This window comes from Hylobates moloch, unplaced genomic scaffold (genome assembly GCF_009828535.3).
Source record: "Hylobates moloch isolate HMO894 unplaced genomic scaffold, HMol_V3 SCAFFOLD_2, whole genome shotgun sequence".
Lineage (NCBI taxonomy): Eukaryota > Metazoa > Chordata > Mammalia > Primates > Hylobatidae > Hylobates > Hylobates moloch.
Window position 1 is genome coordinate 45,076,684 of NW_026652277.1, and position 19,952 is coordinate 45,096,635.

Sequence of the window (19,952 nt, forward strand, 5' to 3'; positions counted from 1 at the left end):
TCTTTGGAAAGATTTAAGTTTATATTTCTGTTCATTTAACAAGATCTAGCAAAGCAGAGCAGTTTATTTCATCTACTTATCATCCAATCAACTGGTGCCACTTTCCACATTTTGGAGAAGAATATGCACGTGTTATTTATGAACCTTGCCTTTTTCTTTCAGAGAATTTTCACACAGCCATTGAGCAATTAGAGTGCTGGCATTTCCTTCCTAGGTCTTTTGAGATTTAATCCCCAATAGCTTCTCATGGCACAGATTCACGTATCAACTAAGTAAAAATAATAGTGATGACAGAAATAAAATGAATAGTGATGTATCTGGACAACTTGAAAACATTATTTATTTCATTTCCTCTTGACTGTTCTTTTTACTCAGTTGACTTAAACACTGCTATTTTACTTAAGTTTAGCACCATATTCAGAACAGGTTGGGAACACTTTTCCACCAAGAAGAGCATAAACAACTTGTTAGAAGATTTGAAGTGCACGTAGTCCTCACTTATCCCTCTAGAATGATCTTCAGTGGAGAAGGAGACCCCCATAAATAAATCCAGTAGAACTGCCTGAGAGATGTCCAACCAGGCCAGGGTCTGTTTCTCATGCGGCTCAGAGGGCATCTTCTGCCAAAGGCTGAGTTAGCAATGATAGCACTACTAGCCAGGCTAGCCTGGCTTTTGTCTTAGTCATCAAAAGATGGATAGAACTTTGAAAAACAGAGTGCATGGTCTTGACTGATTCTTCCAAAGGTGGGGAGGCAATCTAATAAAGCGAATAAGACCATGACCTGTGGTTTATATCTGACCATATGGACCTGGTTTATATAAGACCATGGATATATCCAAGCTTTACCGCAAAATAGCTCTGTGACTTTGGGCAAACAACTTAATCTCTTTGTGCGTCAGTCTCTTCATTCATGGAAATGGGATTATAAAATCAGTAGCTACCTCAGAGATTTGTTGTAAGAATTAAGTGAAGAAAAGAGCTATGTCTGGTACATTAAAGCAATCAATCAATCGTAGATAATATGAAAGTACTGGACTAACTATATGTCCCTATTGAAACTCCATAGAACAGGAACTGACTCTAGATATTTTCTCAGGGTTTCTTCCTTGTACTTATACATTTTGCTTTATAATAAAATATGAATGCCGGGTCTATGCTTCTGAAGCAGCACAGCAGAGTGGACACAGCATGGGCTTCAGAGTCCAATGCATCTGGGCTAGAATCCTGACTCTGCCTCTTACAATCAGTGTAAGCTTCGGCAGTTACTGCCCATCTCCATGACTCAGTTTACCCATCCATTTAGCAAAATGGGGATAATAGTACACACAAATGAGGTTGTTGTAGGAATGAAATGTGATGTTTATTAAATGCCAAGTATAGCACCTGGCAGAGAAGTAAACACACAGGAAAGTTGACAGGTTGCTTATAAGGAATCTCGTACATCAGTGAGGCCTCTGTTACATACTTGCAATGATTTCTCTGGTAGTAACAATGGAGATCAAGAAGGAAAAATCCTTTGAATTGCCTTTTTTATCCAAAGAAATGTAAAAGTAAATCTGACATTACTATTTTCCCCTGGTGGGGGGGCCTCAACACGAAGTATTTACTACTATGAGCCTTCACTGCTGCATCAGTTAGTAGCTTCTTAATGGCCGAGTCAAAGGAAACCAAAGAAAGTGTTATATGTCAGCTTGCCATTACACAGAGTGGGAAGAAATGCTGCTTTGCCATCAATTCTGTTTTATTGGCCTACTTGGACAAGAGGGAAGGCCCCCAACATTTCTTCTTTCTTATCTCTTCTAAAGGCAAGAATAGGGCTTTTGACTTGCTCCAGGGGATATTTTTTCCTCTCTAACTGAAATTCAAGTGAAAGAGTCTTTTTTTGTTTTTTTTTTGTCTTTGTTTTGCGTTTTTGTAAACCTCTCCCCTATGTTCCTAGTATTGAAATGTCAGCTGCTTTTTCTGGCTGCATGTAGCAGGAGCAGGCTGTCGTCATAGCAATGAAAGGGTGTAGAGAGACTCCTGCTTCATGACCCGCTCTGGGAAATAACTCTTAGTCTGCTTTAAAATCCTTCTTTAGAAATGAAGTCTCCAGTCCTGGCTTGTTTCCTTCCTATTACACAACCAACTTATGTACACCCATTGCAGTAGCTAAATGTTTCCTTTAAAGATTTAGTGAATAGGTATTTTAAAAATCAACAAGAGAGCTGCTAAAACAGTGGCTAGTTTACTGTGGCATACCGGGGAAAAACAACTGGGAAGGCAAAGGAAGAGAAATAGAAATGGCCTCACATGATACACATACTGCAGCACACCCTGCAATAAATCCATTTTTCAAGTTCCCACTGCTTCCTCCCATCTTCACGATGTGCTATGGTGTAGTGGTTATGGAGGGGAATTCTGGGGCAGACTGCCTGGACTTGAATCCTGGCACTCATACCTTCTAGTTGTTTTAATCTAATCCATTCTGTGCCTCTGTCTTCTCATCTGTGAAATAGATATAATAACAGTCATAAAATTGTCATGGGAATTGAATGAGATTGAACATGTAAGGCATTTATTACAGTATCTAACCCCTGGTAAAGGTTGGCTGCTAAGCTCAGGAGCCTCAGTTTCCCCCACTTGTGAAATGTGGATAACAGCTAATTCATAAGATCTTTCTATTTTTTTTTTGAGACAGAGTCTTGCTCTGTTGCCCAGGCTAGAGTGCAATGACATGATCTCAGCTCACTGCAACCTCCACCTCCTGAGTTCAAGTGATTCTTGTGCCTCAGCCTCCTGAGTCGCTGGGACTACAGGCATGTACTATCATGCCTGGCTGATTTTTGTTGTTTTAGTAGAGATGGGGTTTTGTCATGTTGGCCAGGCTGGTCTCAAACTCCAGGCCTCAAGTGATCTGCTTGCCTCAGGCTCCCAAGGTGCTGGGATTACAGGTGTGAGCCACCATGCCCAGATGATCATTGTATGATTAACTAAAATAATGAATGTACATGCTTAATAAGTAGTAGCTATTACAATTCTTTTTCATGGTTTTGTTACTGAAACACCAAGGTTCCAGTCTAGGTCCTGCAGCTCACTTCATAGAAAGCCAATCACTGAGACAACAAGTATTGCCAATGAAGAATGCTTTAATCAGGTGCTGCAGCTGAGGAGATGGGAGGACAGTCTCAAATCCATCTCACTAACTGACTAAAACTAGGGGTTTACATAGCAGGGGAGAAATGTAACAATGTGTAAGAAAATAAGAACTAGGGAGGGGTAAGGAAACAATCATGGTGAATAAGGGGTCAGGCATCTGCTGCAGTGATCTGGTGAGTTTCCATTCTTTTATACTTTTTTAGAAGCCTGAAGGTCCTGTCCTGAGGAAAGAACTTAGATAAAACAAATATAAGTTTCACACTTGAAGACCAGGAGGGTCAATTTCTATGTTTTTCAAAAAGATCTGTCTGTGGGACTATTGGGTAAGTTTCAGTTTGATCTAACTCTGACATGAATGGCCTTTTTGAACTTAGAATCTCCCAGTGAGTTAAATATAATGAATAGAGGCCTCAGAATTATCATTGCATAAATGTGAACCATTTGATTTCTAAAGGGGGAAAAAAAAGAATTGTGACTTTTTACATTTATAAAGACTCATCTCATCTTGATTAACACTAGGGTAAAAAGTATTAAAACATCTTATCTTTCATTAACTTCTTATTAAGTTTCTGTTTCAGTTCCTCCAGTGTTTTCTAGGTCATGCAATAATGAAAATAAGTTAGCATTTTTATCTTACATCTCAAACAACTAATGTATTCAGTGTTCTATCCCATGCAAAATGCCAGAGATGCAGCAGGGAGCAAAACTAGAGAGGGGCTGAGCCCTTGTGGTGCTTACCATGTAGTTATGAAAATGGTCATTAATCAAACCATCACAATAATGAAAACTGCATAGGCCCAAACATAAGGTGCCCTCAAATACAACGCCATCTTCATCTTTCTAGTGAGAACATCCTCAACCAAAGTGTTTGGCCAAACAGAATGTACAAATGGGTAATATATTGTAATGCACACTTGGGATATTTAATCTATGGTTCACATACATATTTAATACGTTATTTTAATTTAAATGTTTTATACTTATTAACATGACTTTTTCCTTTCTCACATTTCATGAAACAATTTTGTTAAAACTCTTCATACGCATCTTTAACACCAATGTGTATGTTCACTAGATCCAAGCTGTAATTAATACAGAGCACATCATCAATCCTTCTGCAAGTTGCTAAACATCTGCTGATGCTGCAAATTTAATCCCCAGGCATTAGTCCTCATTCGTGGTCATGCTCTTCACACTTTCATTACTTACTAGATTGTTTTTTCCAGTGCTCTTTAAAGCGCTTATTTAAAAACCACTTGAAACTGTAGGTGTGGCTTTCTAAAACTGTGTGATTCCAACTTACAATAATGAAGTCATACCTCAGGAATAATGACTAAACCTGCTTTAAATATCTTTATCTATTTTTTCATCCATTTTTTCAAGGTGATTTTCCTAAGAACAAAAATAAGCATTGCTTGAGATTTTTTTTTTTTTTTGAGACAGAGTCTCATTCTGTCATCCAGGCTGGAGTGCAGTGGTGTGACCTTGGGTCCCTGCAACCTCTACCTCCTGGGCTGGAGCAATTCTTCTGCCTCAGCCTCCCTAGTGGCTAGGATTACAGGTGTGCACCACCACGCCTGGCTAATTTTTTGTATTTTTAGTAGAGACGGGGTTTCGTCATGTTGGCTAGGCTGGTCTTGAACTCCTTACCTCAGGTGATCACCCACCTCGGCCTCCCAGAGTGCTGGGATTACAGGCATGAGCCACCATGCCCAGCCGCTTGAGATGATTTCTAATTGTTTTTTTGGAATAGTACTTTGCTGCTCAAAATGAAGAAACTGAGACAGTGGCCGTTAATGTGAGAGACTTTGGAAGCACTTGAATATAAGGCAAATCCCTCTTTTTTACAGCAGGATTTGGGGGTGTGAAAAAAAACACATTTTATTTGAACACATGCCATATATAATGATACACTGAAATAAGTGTTATGAAGGCAAAACACCTTTGTTCTAAGAGAGTATATAAGGATCCTGACCTCCACTCAGGGTCAATAATGGTTTTCCATGATCTGAAGTCTGAATAGAGGTTAACTCTGTGTGTGTGTGTGTGTGTGTGTGTGTGTGTGTGTGTGTTTGGTGGTGGCGGCTGGGAGGAGTGGGTGCTGGTGAGAGAATTCTGACAGTGTGAACACTTGTGCAAAGACCCTGGAGCAAGAGGGATCGTGGCCTATTTGAGGAACTGAGAGGCAGCCAGCTCCCGAGAGCAAGGGCAGAGCAGTGGAAGATGTAAATCTCCATAATACTCCCTTCCCTGAGCACTAAATATATGTGCCCTCTGCTTGATTCAAGTTTAATGTATACCTTTAATGTCTGGATGGCTTTCTGGTTAGTCTCAAAGCCCCAGCAGGCATGACCATGTATATCCCTAGCTCAGACCCATATGGTGCTAGGTTCAATTAGGAAGGATGATGGGCATTTGAAGGTCAGATGCCCAGAAAAGTCTTAAGTCATTGACTCTGAGTATATCATATACACTCACAAGGCTGGGACCCCTTGATGTCAGATGGTGACTCAGCAGAGAACTCAAAATAGAAGAACGTCTTTTTCATCCTTCAGATGACTTTAGGGCTAAACGATAGAGCTCTCCCCAGAGACTCATTAATACTTTAAAAGCTCTGAAGCATCAGTGTTAACACTGGATCGAGTAACAGCACGTATATGTTAGCCAAAATATGACTAAGAGATTTGCTCTCTGATAACAAGGCCTTTGACTATTATGTAAAAACAAGGTGAACAGGAAAGTTCTGAGTCTGATTATAAAGTACCTATAATAACTGTTTTGTTTACTACATTTCCCAGAAAGGAAATTTTTCCATAGTTGTAATAATTGCTAAAAATAGCAGTCTACAGGCTTCCTCTGATATAAACAAATTCAACAGAAGATACCTGGCCTTATTTGGATGCATGGATGTACATACTCCAGGAAATGATAGGCCAAGAGTAATAAGAAAAAGAAAGTAACAGGACAAATCTCTCCTTTTTCTAGTACACATGGTATGTCTTTCTTAGTTCATTAAACTTTAGACAAAGCGATAAACAGATCAAGTTGTTATCATCTGCCTTGAAACCCAAAAACATTGAAACAAGTTCCCTAGGCCCAGAAGGGAAGGAAGAAGACTTGTAAATTTTGCTGAGGCTGCCAGAGAAGGAGCTATAACCACTGGAGGGTTCAGACTGCAGGGTTCAGAAACCAGGGGAACGCTATAGGCAACACAAGGAAAATTCAGTTAGGAAGACTTGAAGCAATAACTACCAGCACTAAAATTTCCAGGGAGTCACTGACGTGGCCAATATGAAAGAGGAATCCTGTTCTTCCTTTCAGAGGTATGGATGACTGCGTTTACAGTCTGGTTCAGTATTCAGACAGCTTATTAATGCTTAAGAGAAAAGGAAAGAGAAGGAAGATAGAAAGAAGTACAGCAAGGCAAGAAGTGCCCGGGGAGACAGGTATGCTAAGTTGATTTAAGTGGCATGGCAATATACAGAACTTCAAAAATAAAATTTATCTTTTAAAATTTAAATGTAAATTCATGTTCTAAAAAACTATAGGAACTGAAAATAAATCAAATACAAATATCTACTTTGACCTAATCTTACTGTAATTTAAGTTTCTAGGAAATATCATAGAAACTGAAGTGGAACCAATTACAAAAAAAGAATGCAAAATAAACTATAGTACTGAAAATAAAAACATATTCTGGTCGTTTGTGTAAGTTCCCTAATAAATCTAGACGGAGAATGATGTTTTTGTGTTTTAGTGTATGCCAAACTTTAGACACCCTCCTCTTTTCTAGGAGATACAAATTTCAGGAGCGATATTTAGCTATTACACACATAGCTTTTCATCAAAGATGGGAGGTAGCTGACACACACATGGCCCATTCTGCCCATACCTTTCAGGTCAATCTCTAAGGGCTTGGCTGGGCTGTTTTCCAGCTAGCAGAAAGGATATTTAGGCCCTTTTTCCTTGCTTTTCCAGAGACAGAGCTTGTAGAGTGCTGAGAAATCCAATTACAACTTCTTTTCGTGGTGAAATCCAATTACAGCCTCTCCATGGTGAAAGCCAATCTTTTTGATACAAAAGGAAACTAAACAAAAGGGCTTCAAGCAGGGGATATGCTTGTGCTCTGCCTTCTCACTTTGGCAATTATGCAGGAAGGTTGCAATGACCTTGGCTTGCCTTGCTTAGGAACAAAAGTCATAATCTACTACCCCCTACTCCCACAAAAAGGAAAAACGTTTTCATATCTGATTCCAGGAGTTTGGGGAGTTTCCTCAAGGATCCATTAGTCAGGCAAAGCAAATTTTGAGCCAACACTTGCTCCCTCCCACACACTTTTTTTCCTGCAAGATGGCTTTTCTTATTGAACTTGGAATGCCGTGTTAAACAATAAATAAATTAGTGAATTATTTAGGCCAATATCCTCCCATAATCTGTTTCCAACAACTTTTTTTTTTTTTTTTTTTTTTGAGACAGTGTCTGGCTCTGTCACCCAGGCTAGAGTACAGTGTGCAGTGGTGCAATCTCGGCTCACAGCAACCTCCGCCTACCCAGCTCAAGTGATTCTCCTACCTCAGCCTCCTGAGTAGCTGGGACTACAGGCACCTGTCACCATCCCTGGCTACTTTTTGTATTTTTAGTAGAGACGAGGTTTCACCATGTTGGCCAGGCTGGTCTTGAACTTCTGGCCTCAAGTGATCCACCCACCTCGGCCTCCCAAAGTGCTGGGATTACAGGTGTGAGCCACCGTGCCTGGCCTGTTTCTGATACCTTTGTGATATCCGAAGCTGTGTGTCACCCTTTCAGCGGATAAATAAAACATGTAAATGGTTTCATGATGTGCTTGAGGTTAGTGAGACTGCAGTACTGCTTGGAGAGGGGTCATCCTAAATTCCTAAAACCTGGTTGAGATAAATGGAAACAGTTCTCAAAACAGTAGTTTATGAAAATAGATATTTTATAAATACTTGACACAAGTCTATAATTGCTGAGATATTTAATAATAAAATTACTAACCACATTCTATTCAAATCTCTGTCACTTCTGTATAATCACTGTACTTAACTGAATATGTGTAAAATACATATTTGCAGCTTATAGGGAAAAAAACTTGCAAATTTTCAGAAGAATCATGCAGTCAACTAATAGGTTTTTAATTGAAGATCAGTGGAGTGGGGAGTGGTAAATGGCTATCTTTTTCAAAACTTAGGACAAACTTTACCCTAGGTTCAAATAAAAGTGCTATGCCTACAGAGTTAACGAATCCACCATTCAAAGTGGCCCTAAATAGCTCTGAAAGCAAAGCATTTTTACATTATTTGATTTAACTTGAGTTATCTAATTGCCTATGTAATATGATAGGGACCCAGGCCGGACACAATGGCTCATGCCTATAATCCCAGCACTTTGGGAGGCTGAGTCGGGTGGATCTCTTGAGGTCAGGAGTTCAAGACCAGCCTGACCAACATGGTGAAAACCCGTCTCTACTAAAAAATATAAAAATTAGCCAGGTGTGGTTGTGTGCGCCTGTGGTCCCAGCTACTCAGGAGGTTGAGGCAGGAGAATTGCTTGAACCTGGGAGGCGGAGGTTGCAGTGAGCAGAGATTGGCCACTGTACGCCTGGGCAACAGAGCAAGACTTCATCTCAGAAAAAAAAAAAAAGATAGGGACCCGATAGGAAGGTACTCTGAGATGTACAAAAATCAGAAGAATTGACCTTTATGATGGATAAATAAAACATGTAAATGGTTTCATCATGTGTTTGGTCAGATGTTCATGCTGTCTTAGCTCATTGAAATCATTTTTAACTTTCAAGCCATTAGTTTAGTGGATCCTCCCCACCTTTTAGTGGGGACCAAACAATTTTCAGCTAATTCTCTCTAAATCAAGGGAGTATTCTGTTAGAATTCAGAAGAAACAAAACACAAATTCTTAACCCTAAGTGTCTTCTTTTTCTCTCTTTTTCTTCCCTGTTGCCCAACTCCAACTAATGGGTTTTAAGGACTTTATAATGGGAAGCAGGTTAATATCTTTCTAGAAAAACTTTTCAATAATTTCCTAAAATATGGGGAAAAGAAAATAGTGGAAGATGTTGTTATAAAATAGAAAAATGCTTGGTCGAAACCTTGGTACTTGTATTGATCTTGTATTCATTAGCTTTTTGGATAGGCATAGGAAGGGAAGAGAAGTATCAGCAATATCTCACTTCTTACAATCTGAAAATGAAGCCATTGATTTCAAAAGCAAATGTTTTATTATACTTTGAAAAACACTCTGGATTGGATCATTCAAGGTTATAATAGGCTGAGGTAACTGCAGCCTCAAACTCCTGGGCTCAAGCAATCCTCCTGCCTCAGCCTCCTCAGTAGCTGGGACTACAGGCACGAGCCATTAAGTCGGCTTGAGGGGAAGAATCTTTTCCCACGGTGGGAGGAGAAGAATTAACAGCTGTGGACCAGCTGTGGGCAAGCTGTGTCTTTTCGTCGCTTGAAGGCATCTTCTTAACGTTTTCTCTCTGAAGGCATAAATAAGCTTCCAGGTTTTCACCCTATTTTCAAAGAACTTTTCAAACTCTAGCCTTAAAATCCATTAGAGTTTATTACATCTGCTTCTTTCAGAAAAGGTAGATAATAAGTAATTTGCACCACTGAAGTAAGCAAGCAATTGTTTCCCATATTAAATGTGTTGGCCCTCACCAAGGTACATGAGAAGCTTGGACCATGATCTGAATCCTAAAGGGACTTCTGCTGGGACTGAATGCTTGCATTAGAGGTTCACACAAGAACTAAATGCTCATCAAAGTACGCCATTATTCCCCAGAAGATCCCAACACCATGAGAATGAGGCTACTTGGAACTGTTCTTTGGTATTATTTGTTGTTTTTCTTAATCCTGGAAGAGAACTACCCCCCAATGAATAATTCTTGGTCCATTCACAGAGCGGAAAGCACTTGAAATTCCTCTCCCAACTAGCAGAATTTAACAACTGACTTACTCTGTTAGCAAAAGAGAGACAATTTCCACTGAATCCAAAGGAGTTTTATATTATACTGGTAGAGTTTAACTAATAAGGGAAATTCAAATAAGAGCAGTCAGAGGATAAAGCCAAGAACTAGGCATTCAGGGGAAAGAAATTACAGGGGTAGTAGAGAAACAAATAAATTAAAGGGTAGGGAGAAGAGTTAAAGACAGAAAAAGCAGAGGATTAATCTATCTGATAATTACAGGGGCTAGGCTTTAAAAGGTGTATTGTCATACTATTAACAACATGAAGCCAATCATTCAGATATTATTAAGTTACTGCAACGTCACAAATGCCAGGACTTCAGGTGAGCCATCCGAAGAGCAGATTCAGGGTTTGTGAAGCCAAGAGTTTATACGTATGTTTGGGACCTTCTTTTTAAAAAATATGAAAGTCAAAATCAAGTCTAGAACTTTGTATGGAGCCTGCACAAGTGAGGGGCCTTGAAACTCAAGCTTCCTAGTTTTATGGCACGTCTATCCTGGCCATATTCAAATGTCTATACCCCAAATACAACAAAAAGTCAAGAAAAATAAATAAATGTAAATATGAGAAAATCCTGTGTTCTCTTTCTCTGAGAAAGAGAAAATAGTAGCACAGATACCATAATAGGACTTGAGCAAAGAAAAATAAATATGGCCAAAATAATTTCTCCCACTATAACACAGGGCAGGGGGTGGTGGACCCTTTCTGAAGGATTGGCAAATGTCTGAGAAAAAGAACAGGCAACTGTCTCCCTGGATGGATCCATCCCATCTGGAGCTCTGGAATGAGACACAGTGAGATTAGTGAGTGGTATGATAAGATGAGAAACTCTGAAAGGCATGATTAAGAGGTGGTGAAAGGTGGCTATTGCACAAGCTTGGGTAAGATAAGCCTGGGGAATCTTCTAAATATAATTAAAGTAATCCCTCAATTACACATTATAGAAAAGGAGGAATGGACTAGTTTCGCCTGAGCAAGAAAGAAACAGACCTTTAAGAATGTGTCTGAAAAGCTGTCCCTCCAGGTACCCTTTGGCTTCCATGCTCCTCACTGCTGACTGGGCACGGTGGCAAAGAGGGATGCTCAGGAAGCACTCACTGAAGGGTAGTTCTGTGAAATGGAGGTGAGGGTCACAGATGGGAGTGCATGGGTGGTACACAGGTGAAGTGCTTAGCATAGAACCTGGCATATAGTAAAATCTCAGGAAATGTATATGCCATTGAATGAGCTACTATTAAATGGTCTAAGATAAAAATGTACTTTTTCAATAAAATAATACTTTGATGACCATAAGTGATTCTACTACTAATGAGTACACTTGAGTGCTATTCCGCACAGAAATATTTAATGTTTATAGCCAATTATATATTGCTTCTTAAAACTTAGTGACTCAAAACAACTGTTTCATAATGTCTCGAGATCTGGTGGGTCAGAAATTTGGGCAGGCCTCTCAGAGGTACTCAGCTAGGAGGTGAGTTGATCTGGAGTGGCACAAGATCTCTCCACTCATGTGTCCTGCGCATTTGCAAGGACAGATGCAAAGCTGGGATTGGTAGAACTGTTGAAGTATCTTCTGTGACATGACAGACTCAGAAAATGGCTCAAGGCTCCCAAAATGAGTTTTCCAGGAGATCCAGGTAAAAGTTCCAAGGTTTCTTATGAGCTAGCCTCAGAAGTCCCGGAACATCATTTCTATCTCAATCAATTGGCCAAGTAAGTCACTAAACCCAGTCCAGTTTAAGGCAAGGAGAATTAGACTCCACCTCTCAATAGCAGAAACAGCAAAGAATTTACAGCAATCTCTACCACAATATTTATACCTATTAAATAAGAAATGTAAGAAATTGTCTCAAGGCAGCTACTCATGTGAGTTAGAACAGAGTTGACATTTGTGGGTGTTTGGCTCTTAATGGGAGACCTATTTCTCCCATGACAAATGATTCCTCTTGAGATTTGTTTTAATGGTACATGGGTCAGCCAATAGAAAAACTCTAGGCATTTGAAATTCAAACGCTGAATGTTCCCTATAAAACGCTGTCTAGCTATCATCTTTTAAAATTCCAGCTGAGGTTCTCCTGAAAGTTTGGTAATGAGACACCCTGTTCCTGACAGAAGGAAAGGGCTCTCCTTCCAGTTACCTATCATCCCTCATCTTTAACCTCTCTAAATCCATAAAAAGAAACAGTGGGATGAAGGAAAGAAAGAAATAACCTAAGGACTCTAGTAAAGGGATGAATTAAAGTGTCTGACTTATTCATTATTGGGGTTATTAAGCCATTTTCTGCCTTATGAGTGTTTCCAATATATGATAACATCTTTCATTTCATTTTTCCAGTTGGTGAAATTACCAAATAAATATAGGATCACATTTGAATCTGAAAACAACTCCAGAAGATAGATAAAACGTTTTTTTTTTTTTTCCTGTTTTGTAGATGAAGAAACCAGTGACTTGACCAAAGTTTCTTAGCTGGTAAAAGGCAGTTCAAGTCTGGAACTTAGATCTTCCAGTTCCATACCAACTGTCCTTTAAACTATGTGGCTGCCTTCGAATAAGCTCACGCATTTGAGCAAAATAATATTTATTTAGTTTCACATCAATCTGCATATTTAAGTCTTTGAGAATAATAACTCTGTGTATTCCAAAATTTGTCTCATTTTTGCATTTTTCCTCTGGAGTTTTATTTTCTATTTCTGCAAAAATAATCTGTATTTTGTAGTCAGTGCACACCAAACTTGAATGTCTCAAAATAAATGACTTTTTACTCATCCAAGAATAAATGGTATTCATCATACTTAGCAAAGACATCATGGTTTTGATTTTTCAAAGTACTTTGCAAGCATCAGCTAATTAAGCCTCCCTGAGTCTTCAGTATGACAGTTGTTTTTCAAAATATCTCTCATTTCCCAGGAAAGTTCTCCATTCTGTCTTATTTATACAATCAGCACATTTGCTCAGTTCTTAAAATAAGAAGCTAAAGGCCATGAAATTATTTTTTATCAATATGTGGCAAATACAATTAGCTCAGTGGGACAAAAATGCCCAGTGACTAGTCTAAAGGACAACATGGAACACGACGGAAGAACACAAGGTGTTTTAAAGTGTAGATACTGGATTGTCCCACGAGGTCCTTCAAAAATAAAACACAGGCATCTTCTTTATAATTGAAACTTGAAGGGGTTTCCTGCTTGGATCATTCTAAATGACATGACCATGCTCTGCATTTAAATTTTGTTTTCAATTACAGGATGGAAAACACTCTTGAAAAATAGTTCCATCTTTGGACTCAGTAATAATCAGGGACCATTCAGTAAATGTTGGCTCTCAAAAAGCCTGCACAAGTGGCCATCTGAGGTTATATGACAGTCCCTAGACTTGTTCTATGCCTTAAAATATCTTCCATACAGCTACTCCAGGATTCTCAGCATTCGATAGCTCTTTTTGGGTTAAGAACAATGTGAACATACCTCTTATCTGAGAACAGAAATATATTAATTCAGGAATAATCTTTTTTTTTTTTTTGAGATGGAGTCTCACTCTATTTGCCCAGGCTGGAGTGCAGTGGCTCAATCTTGGCTCACTGCAACCTCCACCTCCTCGGTTCAAGCAATTCTCCTGCCTCAGCCTCCCAAGTAGCTGGGATTGCAGGCTCATGCCACCATGCCCAGCTAATTTTTGTGTTTTCAGTAGAGATGGGGTTTCACCATGTTGGCCAGGCTGGTCTCAAACTCCTGAGCTCAAGTGATCTGCCCGCCTCAGCCTCCCAATGTGGTGGGATTACAGGCATGAGCCACCATGCCCAGCCCTAATTCAGAAATATTCCTATTTCCTCGGTATGGTTTAGATGCATGCAAAAAACAAAGATTTAAAAGTATAGAATATAGGATAGGTGAGTTTGTGTTTAATGAGTGAACTAAAAGTAAATATGTTCTGGAACTAGCTCGTGGGAAGCTTGAAATCCCCTAGAGGAGGAAGATATGGAAAAGGGGAGGAGAAACACTAAGGTTCTTTTCCCTTATATCACACTTAATACAAGACATATGTAGTTAATACAAAATATAAATGACTCTAATGATATTACTGATGACAGGCAGCAGGCAGAACAATGAAAATAATCATTTGCATGTGTAAGGTACTTCAGAGTTTGCACAGAGCTTCCTCACCTCACCTTGCAAAGAGCTACCTTTGACATCGGAAAGAACTGTTATTCCCATCCTATAGATGAAGTTTGGAGAGAGAAAGTAATTTGTTCAAGGTAGTATTTAGTACTTGGCAAAGCCAGGGCCCAAAGCCAGAACTCCTGGCTTCTAGTCTGTAGCCTGTTCACTAGTCTGTTTGGGGAGAATATTGGATACTGAGTCCAAAGCTCAGTGTTGCTAATTCTTGCCCACCTCTTAAGCCTTGCACATTTGGCCAAATAATTTAGACTCTTCAAATTTCTGTTTCTTTACATTTAAAAATTATTTCCCTCCTTTCTTCATTGAATCAAATGAGAGAGTATATAAGAAAACATTTTATAAACTGTGAAATGCTAAATAAATACAAGGAAGGTATAACTAAATCCATCTTAATAAGTTAATATTCCTTGGAACCCAGCCTCAAGACATCCTTACAGTTAAACTTTCCTCCCTTTTGTGTTAAAGAATAAAGAGTTCCTCCTTCTCTTTGGAGTTAAACTTTTCGCATGTGCTTTAATAGTAGACCAGTAAATATGTATCCAGGACTTACTAAGATGGTATTGTCTCACTTAATCTTCATACTATTTTATAGACAATGAGCTGAAGCCCCCAAAAGCTACACAATTTGCTCATTTATGCAAATTAAGTATTAGAGCCTATGACATCGTGTTTCAGAACTTATGCCTTTCATTGTTATGAAATATTGTCTTGCTAATGGTTTTGGCAACTGGTTTGTTTTTCCTTGTTTTGGTTATCAGTTGCTATAAAACAGTATGTTCTCACATTAAATGGCTTAAAATCACATCCCTTTATTTGCTCATAATTCTCCAATCTGGATTGGGCTCGACTGCATGATTCTTCTGCTGATTTTGTCTGGAGTTAATTCATTTGGCTTCAGTGAGCTAGGAACACATCTGGGGCTGAATCATCCAGGGGGGTCTGTTATCCTGCAAGGTTCTGGCCACATGGTCTCTGATCATTCAGTAGTCTGGGTCAAGCTTTTGTGCAGCACGGCTGATAGCTTCCACCAAGAGGAAAAACTCCAATGTGCAAAGGTTTACCAAGTTTCTGCTGGCATCATGCTTGCTAATGTCACATTGGTCAAAGCAAATCACAAGGTTAAGGCCCACGTCATAGGGAAATGAAGCCCAGAAGTTGCAGTTTATTGGGGGTCATCACTGTTTACCATATCTCCTCTCTTACCCTTTATCTTCAATTTTTCCTTATTTACCTGTCTTTTCCCTTCAGCATAGAAGGGAAATCTGGGGCCGGGCATGGTGGCTCATGCCTGTAATCCCAGTACTTTCAGGGGGCTGAGGCAGGTGGATCACCTGAGGTCAGGAGTTTGAGACCAGCCTGACCAACATGGTAAACCCCATCTCTACTAAAAATACAAAAAATTAGCTGGGTTTGGTGGCGCATGCCTATAATCCCAGCTACTCAGGAGGCTGAGGCATGAGAATCGCTTGAACCCGGGAGGCGGAGGTTGCAGTGAGCCTAGATCACGCCACTGCACTCTAGCCTGGAAAACAGAGTGAGACTGTTTCTCAAAAAAAAAAAAAAAAAAAAAGAAAGAGGAAAAGAAAGGAAAGGAATCTGAATGATCACATTCAAATATAAATATAAATTTCCTGTAACTGCACATTCCCTTTAAGCTACCACGTTACTCTCCTTTGCACAGCCAATCATTTTTAGAGTGGTCTACAGTCACTGTCCTCACTTCATCACTGCCTGTTCACTCTCCAATCACTGCAGGTTGGCATCCACCGACACCACAGCAACAAAACTGCTCTCCCTGAGCTCCTCAATAACCTCTGCACTTCCAGAGGCAATGGATAATTTCCTGACCTTGTTTGCTTTGAACTCTCCATGACATTTAACACTTCCCTTTTCTCATGTGACTCTTATTCCTCTTACTGTTTGTATCTTTAGCTCTTCCATCCTCTGATGGTGCCTAATGATCTTCACTCCCCAGGGTTCTGGCTCCAGCTCTCTGCTCAACTGGTTGAATAACTGCTCATGCTACAGCATGCAAACTACATCTGTAACCCCAAACTCCATGCTTACCTCTAGACCTATCTACCCAAGTATCTACTAGATATCTCTACTCAAATTCAACAAGCCCAAAACTAATTCACTATCTTTCTTCTAAAACCAAACCTTCCGCCTATAATCCTTCACCTTGGTAATTAATACCACCATTTACTAAGTGGTTCATATTAGAAATGTGACCCACGACTTTTCCTTCTCATATTCCTACAATATCTAATTCGTCATTAAGTTTTATCTGTTCTTTTTTTAATTATTTCTTAGAACTATCCAGTTGTGTTTTGGTAAGTGAACAACCCATTCTCTGAGAGAGGGAGAGGTGGGTGACACTTGATGGTTTTCATGGTGTGATTGATCCCCCCACCACAACTGACTTTGATACAGGATATTTTCTTGACCCCTTCACGGAACTCGCAGCAGGGTGCCTTGTTCACTCAGCTCGCCCTGCTCAATCCCTTGCAGGAGGGAGCGTGCAAGCGAATGACTGCAGGAACCTGAGCGAGCGAAGGCAGGAACTGGCTACTTTGGCACCAGCGGGAGCAAACTCCATGTGGGCCCCTCACCAGTGTCCAGGTGTGGGCACCGGCCGCGCCAAGCCCCAGAGGGCGTGTAACCATGCTCTTTTAGCTCCACCGTCCGCAGACAGCAGTGTGTTATCAGCTCAGTGAGCCCTTTGCCTCATCACGTGGGGCAGCTGCCTTCCTCCAGCAAGGGCAAAGGGCCAGTGCGACCGCCTTTTTGGGTACCTGCACGTAGTGTGTCCGAGTTCTTGTCCAGTGCCTGAGAGGAATGAGGTCACACAGATGAATTAAAGGATGGTGAATGTGGAGAATTTTTTTTTTCAGTGATGAAAGCGGCTCTCAGTGGAGAGGGGAGCTGGAAAGGGAACGGGAAGGGAAGATCCCTCTCCTCTGAAGTCAAGCCACCTCTCTCCCATGTCCAGGCGCTTCTTCTCGACATCAGGCTGCTTCTTCCCTCTGCTGGCTGAGTTCTGGGGTCTTTATGGGCACAGGACGGGGATGGGGCAGGCCAGCCGCAGGTAGTTTTGGAAAAGGCAATATTCCATTGGTAAAAAGACATTATTCAGAAAGAACCAATCGGGAGAGAATGGAAGTTCCCACTTTGGGCTGCGGGTTTCAGGCGTTTCGGCTTGAAGGCGAGATTTTGCCAGGGACCCGCCCGTGTATGCCTACAGTTTCTCTGCCTCCTGTTGCTATCCATTTTAAGCTACCAACGTGACACCACTGAACAGAATCGGGAAGAGACATGTGGAACACTTATTATATAGTGTTTCCACCAACAGATATAATAGATGTAAATAACCTCAAAAGAGTAGATAATAGTAAAATAATTATGAAGTGATGAGTTTTTACTATTTATTTTCTTTGTTTTTAATATAATTAATTTAATTATACATGCACGTAATTTAATTTTTAATTGATGGCTTTAACAACCAACTCAAAAAAGTCTTGAAATGTAACAAACAGCTCTCACAAACCAGTACAGGCTGGATCTATCCCTCTTTTCTCCACTCCTAAGACCACAGCCAAAATGTAAGGCTCTGACCACCTCACCTTGATGTTACGATCGTCTCTCACAGGTCATGCTACTGGTCTGTCCTTCACACAGCTGTCACACATGCAAATCTGGTTATATCATCACCCCTGTCCACACATGTGTGCACACACACACAGACATACACACACACATGCGCACACACACACACTTAAAATAATTCTTTGGGTCCCTATAGCTTTATGGCTGGAATTTTTAATTCCTTGTTTAATGCACTATGACTTTTACAATATGGCTGTCTGCTTACTTTTGAACCTTATCTACCCCAGCCCACTTCCCCTATTGACAGCCTAGAGACCCAAATATTAACATCCTAGAGACTCGATGCTTCTGTAACTTCACCCATGCTGCTGCCTGCCACCCTCTAGAGTACACTTCTCATCCTTCATACAGCTAACTACTGTTTATTAGTTTTCAAACCTCAGATCAAGAATTACCTTCTCTGGAGGTCATCTCTATACAGTAGTTAAGAACAGTGTAGTTAAGAACACAGACCTGAAATCAAACAGAAGTGTTAAATATCTGCTGTGCCACTTCCTAGCTGTGTAACCCTGCACAAGTTACTTAATCTTTATGCCCGAGTTTCCTTACTAGTGAAATGATTACAATAATGTGCTTACCTGATAGAATTGTTCAGAAGATTTAAAGAATATGTGTGTGCAAAGCTCTTAGAATAGTGCCTAGAACTTAAGTACTTAGGATGTAGTAAAGTTAGCTATTATCAACTACCTAATTTAAAAATGCTTCCTAGCTCTCTTTCCATTGCATTATGTACATAATCATCACATTACACGATATGATTTTATATAAATATATTATATATTTATAGATACATTATTAGTATATACATATATAGATATGTGTATATAATACATATATAGATACATGTATATAAGTATATAGATACATAGATACATGTATATAAGTATATAGATACATATATACACATATAGTATACATATAGCCCTCAACCTGTGGGATCTGACACTATCTCCAGATACACATATATAGTATATACATATATGTATACTATATATATATAGTTTATATATGTATCTATATAGCATATACATATATGTATACTATATATGTATCTATATACTTATATACATGTATCTATATATGTATATATTATCTGTATACATATATACATTATAACATATATGTATCTATACACACACACACACATACATGTTTCATCCACGGTTCCTGTCTCATAATTCCCATAGACCTTGTTACAATGTTATAATGTTGGCGCACTTTAGGCCTCATAAGCAGACCTCAGAATAACAGGATCTCTCTCTCTCTAATCTTCTATTTTTTTACCTGCTACTTTTTCTCCCCAAGGCAGGACTCTAATCTTCCCCTGCCTTTACCTACCTTGTGTGATTGTAGGTCATAAGACCCCCATTTCAGAAGGGCTTCTGCCCCATATTCTGGAGGAAGGAATGTTGCATGGAGAGGCCAAGAAGACGCCCAGCACAGTGATCCATGTCTGTAATCTCAGCACTTTTGGAGGCCAAGGTGGGATAATCGTTTGAGCCCAGGAGTTCTAGACCAGCCTGGGCAACATAGGGAGATCCTGTCTCTACAGAAAAAAAAAAAAAAAATTAATTACCCAAGTATGGTAGCAATCGCCTGTAACCTCAACTACTTGGGAGGTTGAGGTGGGAGCACACTTGGGCCCAGGAGGTCAAAATCACAACACTGCACTCCAGCCTCACAGTCAGAGTGAGACTCACCTCAAAGGAAAAAAAAAGAGGCCAAAAAGAATCTGAACAGGTGGGCCTTGCCGGGTTTCCCCACTCAGCCTTTGAGTACTAAAGCATACCCTTTTTTGTCTAAACACATTTCTATGTGGTTGTCAATGGTGCCTATCCTTTCATGAAGTCTCCATAAAAGGCCCAAGGGGACGAGGTTTGAAGAAATTATAAGATAACTGAACCTGTGGAGGTTTCCTAGAGGGTGTGTTCTGGGGAGGGCTTGGAAGCTCTGTGCCCCTTCCCC

General features: G+C 39.9%; 1 protein-coding gene and 1 long non-coding RNA gene across 2 annotated transcripts in view; one reads left to right on the plus strand and one right to left on the minus strand.

Annotated features, from left to right (window-relative positions):
- Positions 1–19,952, plus strand: part of SPARCL1 (SPARC like 1) — a 56,482-nt gene that overhangs the window by 1,578 nt on the left and 34,952 nt on the right. The window lies entirely within an intron of this gene.
- LOC131382217 (uncharacterized) lies at positions 105–19,900 on the minus strand. The gene is made up of 3 exons (XR_009211492.1): positions 19,326–19,900; positions 18,383–18,440; positions 105–2,489 (listed from the first exon to the last, which is right to left on the minus strand). It is a non-coding gene; the product is annotated as an uncharacterized LOC131382217 (long non-coding RNA).